This window comes from Charadrius vociferus, unplaced genomic scaffold (assembly GCF_000708025.1).
Source record: "Charadrius vociferus isolate BGI_N301 unplaced genomic scaffold, ASM70802v2 scaffold162, whole genome shotgun sequence".
NCBI classification, from domain to species: domain Eukaryota; kingdom Metazoa; phylum Chordata; class Aves; order Charadriiformes; family Charadriidae; genus Charadrius; species Charadrius vociferus.
The window spans coordinates 1,979,208-1,990,871 of NW_009647236.1; positions in this window are offsets into that span (position 1 = coordinate 1,979,208).

The window sequence follows — 11,664 nt, forward strand, 5'->3', positions numbered from 1 at the left end:
GAAACATTCACAGGGGCCCACCCTGAAGCCCCCCTATTCCCCATGACCTTCCATCTCTAGCTGACTTTTAACCCAAAGCCTATATAGCATCTTTTCCCATGACCAAGATGTCGGGCAGGAACACATCCGTCCAACCCCATTAGATGCTGGATAATATGCGTTGGGCAATGAGCAGTGAAAGGATTCAAGCTGTTTGGCTTTTAACTATTCAGTTGCCCAGTTACTCCCTGCTTAGAGATTCGGAAGTCCCATGGTAGCCTGTGAGAAGCCTCTTTTGCCTGCAGACCGAGAAGGAGCTCAGGGCACCAGTTTGCAGTCAAGAGGGTCACTCACAAAGCAAAGGGTCAGCAACTCAGTCCTGGCGAGTGCAGCACCATCCATGTGCAGGTCACTGCGACAGTGTTAGGTCTCCCTGCTTTCCCATGCCGACAGATTTCAATTGTCTTAGCTTATTAGGTTTGACAATAGTGCAATGAATGGAGAGTTTGGAGATAGTTTTATCTTTATAAATACATTTATAAATATGTTCTCCAGTCATTTAGACTTGTTAGCATAGGTAGGGTACACATGTCCTCTCTTGCTACAGATGAAAAAATATTATTCTGACCTTTCTTATAGTCGTTTACGTCAGAGGTAAGTGATGTTAGAGGAAATAATGGTATGAGGGACAGGAGAATCAGGTTCGTTATACGAATGTGAATCAGCCTGATGAGAAACAAGGTTTACACATGATACATTTCCTTTATCAGATGAACTGCAAAGCAAGATTTTATAGGTGTTTTTTTTCTCCTGCCTGTTGATCAGTCTCTTTGACTCTCTCTCTCTCCCTCTCTACATTAGCTGAAATAGAAATTTGAAACTACCGGTATAAAAAGTTGAAGTACTGATATGTTCCTACGTGTGCCATATCCCATTGGTGGAATCTGCCAGCATGAACAACATGCAGCCGGATATCTATATATCTCTATGTATATGAATGAATACCATGCTTATATGGTATATGACCGTAGGCCATGTTTGCTCCTCATTGAACATCAAACATTCAACAGGTCCTTTTCAGACATAGCTTATTAGAAGAATAGACAGGACAGCAAAGCCCCCAGGTCAACTATTTGCCCTTTCTTGCTTCTTTATGATGCATAAGCTCTGCCTGGAAGGCTTAAACCAAGTGTGTTTGGGGAGACCATCCACCTGGTCGCACCGGGGTTATGAACAACTCGGCCCCATCCCAGAGGACCTGGTGGAGACTTTCCGAAGGCTCAAAACACAGAGCATGCTCAGCCTGGAGGTCCACTCCTCTCCTTCACACACCCCTCTCTCCTGGCCGGAGGGATGCCCATCACCCTCCCTCTGCTCTTTCCTTTCAGCTGTTTCCTCCAGAGGTTTGCTGGAGGACCCCAGCTCAGAGAGAGAGGGAGCAAGCTGGACTCAAAGTCTCACTGATGTACATCGGTAAGGAGCAAGAACGGGCAAAACTAACCATTTAGTAATCTTCCAGCCTGTGATTAAGGGAACAAATACTCACCTGAGAAAAGTATTTGTTTATTTTACCTTGGGGCTGTGCCCAGGAGTAAAACACGCACAGTTTCACCCTGCTTAAGGTTACGGCCTGCACGGGCCCTGCAGATCCAGATCAGTCGCTGCAAAGTGCCGTGAATTTCTATAAACACGAAGAATAAACGAGGAGTTGCTCTACTGCCTTTCCTAACTGGCACCGTCTCCGGAAATCCCGATTGCCTGGGTACCTTCTGTGTACCTGCCCTCCCGCTGTGGATGCCTGTCTATTCTCATGCACCCCTCTCCAGGTGCTCGGAGAGGCAGAGCTTACACAGGCAGCGCCCGCAGACCCTGCAAACAGCACTATGGACATGTTCAGGTGCACAAGTGTTTCACAGGCACACACACATTTCAAGGCATCAAGCAACGGAGCTCTCGGCCGGGGGAAATAATTAATGTAGTGGTGCTTAGGCTTATACAGAGGCCGGTGAGGCTGAGGCTCACTATAACGGGGCTAGTGGGCTGGTGTCAGTAGTTTATGGAAAGTTTCCCTAGAGTTATGAGAGAAAGGGCTAATCCTATAGCTGCTACTCCTTCACGGTGCCAGCACAGTCCTTGATGGTGCCCTTTATCTCTTCCTCATCCCCCCATTATAGTTTTCATCATTCTCTTTGCCTACGAAGGGGAACTTTTTATCATCAGCTTTTGGGATAAACACATAAAAAGTTAAGAAAGCGTTGCAGCAGAAAAAAAGGATTGCAGCAACGAAGATGAGTAGGCAGCAAAGCCTCTCCCATTAACCTGTAACACCTCGTCTACCCTGAGTTCATAGTGACTCAAGCACTGAGCAAAGAAATACCCTTTGTGAAGCAAATGGCAGCTTGAATTTGAACATCTTCCTTGCAGGGACAGGTTAAGATGGTGGCATGGAGAGGTATCACATGCAGGACCCCAGGCAGGGGCGCTCCTGGGCTCCTCTGTCAGAAGCAGGCACAACCGGCATTTGAAAGGCACTGGCAACCCTGAGGAGCAAAGCTGGCCTAACCCTGGCCGCTACATACTCAAAGGCAAAAGGTCAGTATGTTTGGATGAGGAACCAGAAAAAAACACCTCTTTATTTAAAAAAAAAAAAGTGCACCGTGGGCAGCACTGAGTGTTTCTGCAGGCAAGTCTGTTAAGACTATCCCTCTCAGCAAATAGTTCTTTTTCTCCAAAGTGTTAATTAGACATTCATAGTAAATGGGTCTTAAGACAAGGAATTGTGTTTTGCCCTCATTGAACTGCTGATCAGTCACTTCAAAGTACCGAAAATCCTAGTGTCTTATCAGCCCCAAGCGACAGTGAGGTCCATCCCCCCCCTTGCAAGTGATATGTGGTAAGAACACGAAGTCATACACCGCCTCCTCCCAGTCTCCAGACACGGGGCTGGGTGCCACAGAAGAGGGCTTTGTTTGGTGTGCTGGACCACAGGCTGGACCATAGGCAACAATCAAGGGAGAGGGAATCCCATCAAGAGCCACGTACTGCAGCTATCACGCAGAAGCACAAAGGAGGAAGCTTCTGCCTTTGCAGTGGACCCAAGGACACTGATGGAGAGGCTCTGTGAACCCAAAACTGCTCTGAGCTGATGACAACCATTTGGGAAACAGCTCCAGGAGTGGACAAGGGAGGCACTCTGGAAATCACAGATTACTCCATATTTTCAGGGTCAGCAGTTTTCGTGGTGTTTCTGAGGAGTGATGAAAGTCTCCTGTGCTGCCCTTGGGAGAGTGAAACCAGAGATCTCAGCTGCTTCGCATCCCAGAATGAAGCTGCTCAGTCAGACGCCAACATGCACGCATGGCCGAGGACACCAACTGCTTCTCCCTGTCTGTCTGCACATTATACCTCAGAAATGATTGATCCATTGCCGAGACCAAACAAAAAAACATTGCCTTCCCTTTTGTTCCCAGGGAAATAATTAATTAGACAGGAACGTATCCCTTCCCAGCTGCCACTGACTCGCCATCCTGTGAAAGCAGGCCAGGATTGCATCTGGGTTCCTCTCTGCCCCAGCAAAACTTTGGCTTTGGGAAAGCCCCACACACTGGGGAAGCCAGTTGCACACCGATGCCTGGACTTGGAGGGCCAAAGATGGGGAAGGGGTGATCAGGCCACAACCACCAAGGCCCTCCAGGGCAAATCTGCCTCCTGGCTATTTTCACACCCCTGGTACATCTACGCTGTGCAGCGCAACACCATCCGCTAGAAACTGGAAGCAGCAGAGCACAGCAGGAAGGATAATTAACCTCGGTAATGAGGCTGCACCAGCAGGACTGTGTCCTACCCAAGGCTCTGTATGTCATCCTCTGCCTTTTCCCCACTCCCTTGTACCACTGACACCTGGGCAAAGCAGCCCTTCAATGGTCAGTACACCCTGGGGCCAGCCCTGGGATGCCTCTCACACCTGTTTGGCAGAAGAAGACATCTAATGACGATGCGGACCATGGGGCAGGGTCCAGGGCAGAGCCAGCCCTCTTGGCCCAACTCCTAGAATGATTCCTGCCAGGTTTAAAAGGTGCTAAATTATTTAAAGGGGGGGGAAGGGACACGGGGGGACGGGGACAGGGGGAAGAAAAACAGCTTCCTTGCAGCTTGAAGACTCATTTCTGGAGTCAGATTACAAGCAGCTTTTGGGATGGAAGCACAGATCCTTCTGGTGCCTTGCTCCCCCCTTCCGCTCCCCCCCTCACACCTTCTCTTGCCAAGCCCCTGTGATGAAGGAGATCAGGAGATCAGCAAAGCACTCAATTGAGTTCTGATATTGTCCCTAATGCTATGGAAAGCAAGAAGATGACACAGCTTTTTTACCTTCTCTTCTTCCCTTTTGGCTTATTACTCTTCTGGTCTTCACTGGCTCCCTTAATTTTTTTTCTCTCTCCATTTCTATCTAGCACGTCTTCTTCCCAACCCACCCCCACAGCATATGGTATCGAGGGTCTCTTAAGGACAAGGCTCTCTCTTTCCCCTACTGCTTGAGTTCATGCCCAGCCCCAGGAGGAGAGCAGCCTCCCTCACACCCCTGCCAGGAACCAGCTGTGGTGGAACCCCGTGCCATGAGCCCATAGCTGTGAACACGGGGAGGGACAACATTTCCTTCCCAAGGAGAAATCCAACCAGACAAGGCTGAGGCTGGCTTTCCTTTTTTTTGGGGGGGAACAGGTGGGACAGGCTCAAGGTAAAGCTGTTTCACCAACCTGAGCACTGCAAAAATACCAGGATTTTTTTTTTTGAGGCGGATACTTCTTTCCCATCATCCCAAAATCCAGATGAGGAACCATCACCCTTCAACCAAGCCCTGACTGGATGGGGAGAGGTTGGGCCATCTCAGCTGTTGCTGCAGGGAGATCAGTAACCCCCAGCACCACCGGCAATCACACCACTATACTGCCTGAGCAGAAGACAAGTAGCATGACTTCACATGAGAACTAAGTCTTGAGGGTTAAACGAACTGAGTTTGCTGGAGGGTTATCCCATACTTCAACAGTAGCCAGAAAGCCAACTGCCTGCCCAAGAAGACTGGTAGTTGTCCTGACTGAGCTCTCCTTCAGTCGTGGGTGGCAAATGACTTAAATAGCCATGGGCGGCAAATGACTTAAATAGCCATGGGCAACCTCACCCTCCCCTTTTGGATTTGGAGGAAGCCCAGCTTGAATCAGGTCCCTCCCTCATTAACCCAGGTAAAAATAAAATGATGTTCAACCAGACAGCAGCCCTGAAATTTGCCTGGTGTTAGATTTTTGCTTTAAAATTCAGTCCAACATGTCAAAGCCCTGCTCCTGCTAGTGACAAAGAAAGAGGCTATTGAATGACAAAAGTAACTAAATGTTTGAAGACCATTTTAGTCCCCACAAAATGAAATCACTGAAGGAATTTGCACAGCTTCCCACAGTCTTGTTACTGAATTACTAAACCAGTTTCTCCCAGCCACTTACAAAGCAAAATTATAATCAACTGTAAGATCTGGTATTATGAGTACTCAAGAATGAGCTTTTACAAAATAGAAGCTAAAAGGTTTGCAGATCTCTTTCACATCTGTGGCCTAGATATAATCAGCTCCTTCTTGTTTCCTCTTTTAAAGCATGACCACAGCATCTGACTTGCACTGAAGAGAGGTCCAAAGAGCTGAAAAGTTCTGAGTGTCTCTTAAAACTTCCAGAGAGGCTGAATCAAACGTGTTTTATCAAGAACTCCCTTTCTCTCCATGCATCCACTTTTCATTCATGCTACCTTTTCAAGTAGTAAGAAAGCAAAAAAGAAAAAAAAAAAAAAGGACGACCAAGACTGTAAAGACCGTAGATGTCTAAGCATTTGGAAGCCTGATTTTTGCCTTTGGAAGAGACTTAAAATGTTTCAGTTTAGAGAATAGCTTCATGCCTAGAGCAATTTGTGGTGTCTCTGTTTTTAAAATCTTCATACCTTCATGTTTCTAAGGGCGCTGGAGGGAAAAAACACACCCTGTTCTCCAAGGTCTCTTCCACTGACTTCACACTGCCTCCTCCTTGTCTTACTGTCTCTCTCAAGGTTTTGCTCCTTCCTCCATATTTTGATACATAAGCAAGGTGGATGCATTCAGCTATCCCAGACGCACACCCACAAGGTAGAAGTTATCTCCCTTCTTCCTCTTCTAAATCCTATTTAGTGCTGCCCACACAGAGCCCAAAGATTGCTTGTTCCCTTTGTCCTGGCTGTGGCCCCACCAGCAAACAACCTCCTCCCACGGGCAGGACTCGCAGGTTTTTGGGAGGCTAGCAAGCAGCAGTACCGCTGCGTGAGGGCTCCTGGAGTCCCCAGGTTATTTGCATTAGCTGAGCTGGAACCAGAGCAAGCCCCAATTCAAGTACAGAAAGAAGTGTCCATCTTCACCATGTTCAGCTTCCCAGATTTTGGAGGAAGAGAAGATCAACTCAGGGCTTTGGAGTAGACTGGCAGTCGTGCAGCCCCCAACCTCACCACAGCCCACTGTATGAGCTGTAGCCAGGAAAACACCTTCAAACCCTTTCCAAGATCGTTATGGAAGGGGACAAGGAGATGGGGAGAAACTGGAAAACAGCTTTCTTCCTGTTTGTGGTACTCTTGAGTTACTCTCGATTTTATCGACAATGTGTCAGCATAAACCAACACACACACTCAAGGCTGGGCTGTAAAACTTGTTACAGCATTTCAAAGCAATTCAGGTAACCTTGTTCATAGATAGTGATTTATGCATATGCAATCACCCCACTACACCATCCCAACCTACGGCTGCAGACATGTTATGCTCAGCGCTCTCTCTTCTCTCAGCACCTCCTGACCCGGCAGTGCATGGACGCACACATGAAAAGGGAATGGACACCCCTGCCCCAGTGGATTATCTGTCAGTACCGGAAAGGACTGTAACCCAAACCCATCACCTTCCCAGTCCAACACAAACTCAGGAGCGGTGTTGAAAGACAAATCAAAGCGCTCCGCTTGGCCAACTCCCAGCACACCTTCTCTTCCTGCATGGTGTTGTGAGACAGTATGTCCTGCAGAGAGATCCCCTTCCCCTCGCACCCACCCCACCTGCCCTGACCTCCACACTTTCCCTGGAAGCCCACGAGTTCAATCCTTCCTTGTAGCTCCCAGGAGTTCAGACCTGCGGCTGGGACAGCAAAGGCAGTATATAGCACCAGGAAAAACTCTTTTGGGGCTTGAAGCCCTGCCCACCCCCACAGCCAGATGTTTCATTGAACTATTAAGTTAGCTAAGAGTATTGTACAGTGAGGCATTGCTAGTGCTTCACGCAAGGCTCTGGAGCCAGTTGTCCAAGGTGACAAACTCCTTTCTTAACCTATTTGTTATACTCTGACTGCATGCAGCCTCTTTGACCCAAAATCCCCACACTGAGTTCTTCAAAGCTGATGTCTTCTGACCATCCGTAACTGTGAAGCCTGGTCCTATCAGCTACTGGGGTCGATACATCTTCTTGCCTATTAAGCCACACTTCAGCCATGAGCCCCGCTCAGCATCAAACACTGTATCTGCCCCAGTGGCTGTTGTCTGTGCTGCCTCAGGCTACAGCTGCAGCCTTATGCCCTCACAGCTGGGAAGGGCACTGCAGGACAGTCCTCTCCTTCCCCAGTGACCCCAGTCAGCTGTCTCCCTCAGGCAGAATCAGAGAATCATAGAATAGTTTGAGTTGGAAGGGACCTTGAAGATCATCGAGTTCCAATCCCCCTGCCATGGGCAGGGACACCTCCCACTACACCAGGTTGCCCAAGGCCCCTTCCAGCCTGGCCTTAAACACCTCCAGGGATGGGGCCTCAACAACTTCTCTGGGCAACCCGTTCCAGTGCCTTACCACCCTCAAAGTGAAAAATTTCTTCCTAATGTTTAATCTAAACCTGCCCTCTTCCAGTTTGAAGCCATTCCTCATCCTATCACTACATACCCTTGTAAAAAGTCCTTCCCCAGCTCTCCTGTAGACCCCCTTTAGGTACTGGAAGGCCACAATAAGGTCTCCCTGGAGCATTCTCTTCTCCAGGTTGAACAACCCCAACTCTTTCAGCCTCCCCTCATAGGAGAGGTGCTCCAGCCCTTGGAAGGTTCAGCACACCAGGTCCCTCCAAGTGTAGCTTGCTAGTGAAAGACTCCATCTCTGTCAGAGGTTTGGGTTGGTAATACATAACCCAACGTTGCACCTGAGGCTCCCTTGAACCTCCAAGACCCCTGCAATTTCAGCAAAAGACTTGGCCAAACCAGAGCAGCACCCTCGGCTCTGATTTCTGCTGAGCTACGCACCACAGCCCCTTATGATTCAGATGGCTGCGCTCTGGGTGAAGGCCAGGGGAACTGGTCCCTCTAGCAAAGCCTGTTTCTTCCATCAGCTTCCACAACCCACAGCAGGAGAGAAAGTGCCACGAACGCCGGTGATTTGCTATCAGCGTTAAGCCACAAATGAAACAGAGCACGCCGAACTCGTGTGTAAAGACACAACTCAAGGCTGAGAGCCTAGGATGAGGCTGACAAGGCCGTTAATCTTGTTTGTGCCAAATTCCTGCTTCTCACACACCTGCAGCCAACTTCCACAGTCTTTTTACCTACACAGCTCTGATCTGGCAAGTCAAGTCTTCCTCTGAGGGGCAGGAGGGGACCAGCAACGGGCTGTGCACTCACCGCAGGGCGTTATTTCCTTTGCTTGCCCACCTCCAGGAGCCGCACTGCAAATAGCCCACGGCTGGGCGCTGCCAAAGCGCCAGCAGGATGAGGGGTACAGATCCAAATCAGAGAGATCAAGGGAGGGCAGGAGGCCGGACCGCGCAGGCAGCCATCCCACCCTTCCTGCTTCCTCCCGGGCTTTAGTTCAATGCTCTCCAGCCTAAAAAACATCCACCTCCTCCACCCCCCTCCCCCAAGCACAGAATTACCCATTTGGATGTTTCTCTCCATCAGCATTTTATGTGCCTGCTGCTTATCTCCACAACTGTTGCGCTGTGGGTTTGGGGTTTTTTTTTGGTTGGTGTTTTTTTGTTGGTTTTTTTGGGTTTTTTTGTTTTTTTTTTTCACCGCACAGCAGCATCCTGTGGATTTTTCCAGCAAAGCCGCTGAGGAGCTCTGCTGGGCAAAGCACCGCTTCGAGGCCAGGCACTCCTCCCTTCAAAGGGGCTTTCCTGGAGAGCAGGTACTGAAGACGGTCTACGGGAGGCTGCTTCCACCCTTCCTTGGGCACGGCCGCTGGGTCTTTCCGAGCTCTCGGCATGCCAGCGATGGAAACTGGAGGTGGGGAGCGCCGCACCCACAGGTGCCGCTGAGGCGAGATCCCCGCACCTTGTTTTAGCAGAACGCAGGCTTGCGTCCACGCAAGCATGGGGAGCGCTGGCTCTTCCTCCTCTTGCCACTCCTCCTCCTCCCTGCCAGGTCCAAATAAGGAGCTTCTGCCATGAATCCTGCCCTTCATAATTCATGTGCAAACTACGAGAGGAGACAGGAGGCAGAAAAACCTGTTCCCACTCCAGTCATGCCCAAAGCTGCGGTTGCTCCCCATCATTTGAGATTTCAGGTGTTCAAAGCAGTCACCTAACAGTCCCTTCTTCAGGAGTGATAAATGAGTTTGCATTTTACTGTGGCAGGGCAGATCAGAAAGGTCTAGAACGAGGGTGACAAAAAGACAGCTTCAAAAAGGTTAAACCACATGTTTGCAGGACCCCTCCCAGCCACAGCTAAGGAATGCTTGAAGGCCTAAAAAGCCTTCTCTCTCTTTTTTTTTTTTTGGTCTGAAAAGATAAGAGGAAGGAGTGGGACAATCAAATCTGGTTTCAGTTTATTTCCAGAATTTTACTGTACAAAATATGCAAAGTGTAAAATGTTTCAGTTTAAAAACAACAAAACCCCCATCCAGCTATAACTTAAGAGAACCCAGCTTGGAACAGAACAATTTACTAGGCTAGACCCACAGTGCATTAATGTCACAGACACCAGGAATTCGCTTACTTAAGTTCACAATTAGAAAAGAACAGAAAGACCATGTACCATCGCAGTTAAAGTCACATGTGCAAAGAGGAAGGGGGTGGGGAAAGACGGAAAGAAATGCTGGTTAGTGTCTATTAATTAGAAAACCTTGGCAAAACCCATCTTACTATACACAGTTCGTGTAGAAAAAAGAGTATTACACAGTGATCAAAAGAGGGCGAGGGAAGGGTGTTCACTCCCACCCCCTTCCCCAAGACACCATAATGCTGAATCAAAGAAACAGGCACAGAAGAGTGTAAGATTCCTTCACAGTTACGCCTGTGCAGGTAGCGAGCCACAGCATCCCCCCCACCCTGTGCACGCAGGAGACAGATACCCACCCCAAGCTTCGTTAGCGCTGGTCAGAGGTGCCTGGGAAGCAGTCAGAGGGAAGGATTCCCTCTCTCGGCAGAGCAGACGCAGGGTAGGGCTGGCTGCCAGCTGCCCACAGGGTTTCGGTACGTTACGGGGATAAAAACGTAGTCTCTCGGAGGGATGCAGAGGGGTGAATAACACCAGCCATACTGCCGGTGCTGTGGGTACCCGGCACGGGAGTATCCCAAAGTGATCCGCACTGGTCACAGAGCAGCTGTCGGAAACGGCAACTTTTGGTCATCACCCATCGGAGGCAGCAGCCTGAATGCAGGAGGATGCATATTCCTGTAGGAGACTTCATGGCCCAAAGCCATCTCTTTTAGGAGAACAGAAATTTGGGAGGTTTAAATTTTTTTTTTTTTATATATAAAAAAACCCAAACAAACAAACAGCTCAATCCCAAGAGCGCGTCCTTCTTAACACAGTTTAAACACCAAACCACCAAGCCTGGCTTGAAGCTTTAGCCATGTATAACACACACATCTATAAGGGGAAAAACACACAGACACACAAGCTGAATGAGAAGAGAGACATCTGTGCACCCATCTCGTGAACAGCTCTCATACAGCAGGGCAGAACCGAGCGCAACTGAATAGTGGAATCTGAGACCAGACTATAGCATTCTTGCAAAAGACTGCCAGACTTTTGTTTTACCTTTCAAAAGGGCAGATTTACAAGTTTTGGTAAGCAAGATGAAATTGGCTTGAATAGGTTTCCACGTTTAGCATGGTATGGATCTTTCCGGTTTCTTCAGCAGCAAGCGTTGGAAACGAGCACATCTCAAACAAGACTTTTAAAAGCTACTTATGCAGGCCCAGCTTCAGAAACTGCTCCCCCACCGCTGTTGGCATGCTTGGCAAGAGCTGATTCCCGAGGCTTTGCGTGGAGATTCCCATCCCAAAGGAAAAGGTTAAGAGGCTCTGTGAGGGCTGGGATTTGCTCAGATCTCCCCCAAACTTGCGCCTTACCATGAGCTGCCCCCAAGCTCCAAGCTGTAACCCCAGCACCTCCCATCCTAGTGGATACTTGTTCCCAGCATCCCATCCCAGTGGATACTTATTCTGCCTCACTAAGGAACTTCAGGGGAAAAACACAGGGAGGGGAGGATGGAAGCTGGAGGGACCGAAGTCACTGGCAGGAAAATTTTTAGAGGCAGAAGTCAGAAGAATAGCTGGCAGAGGCTGAAATCAGATCTGCCTTTCTCTCCGATATCCCCCTTCAGGGCGGATTGCTCTTGAAGGCACCAAAGAAAACCCCAGAAGCAGGAGCTGACCTTGCTCTGCG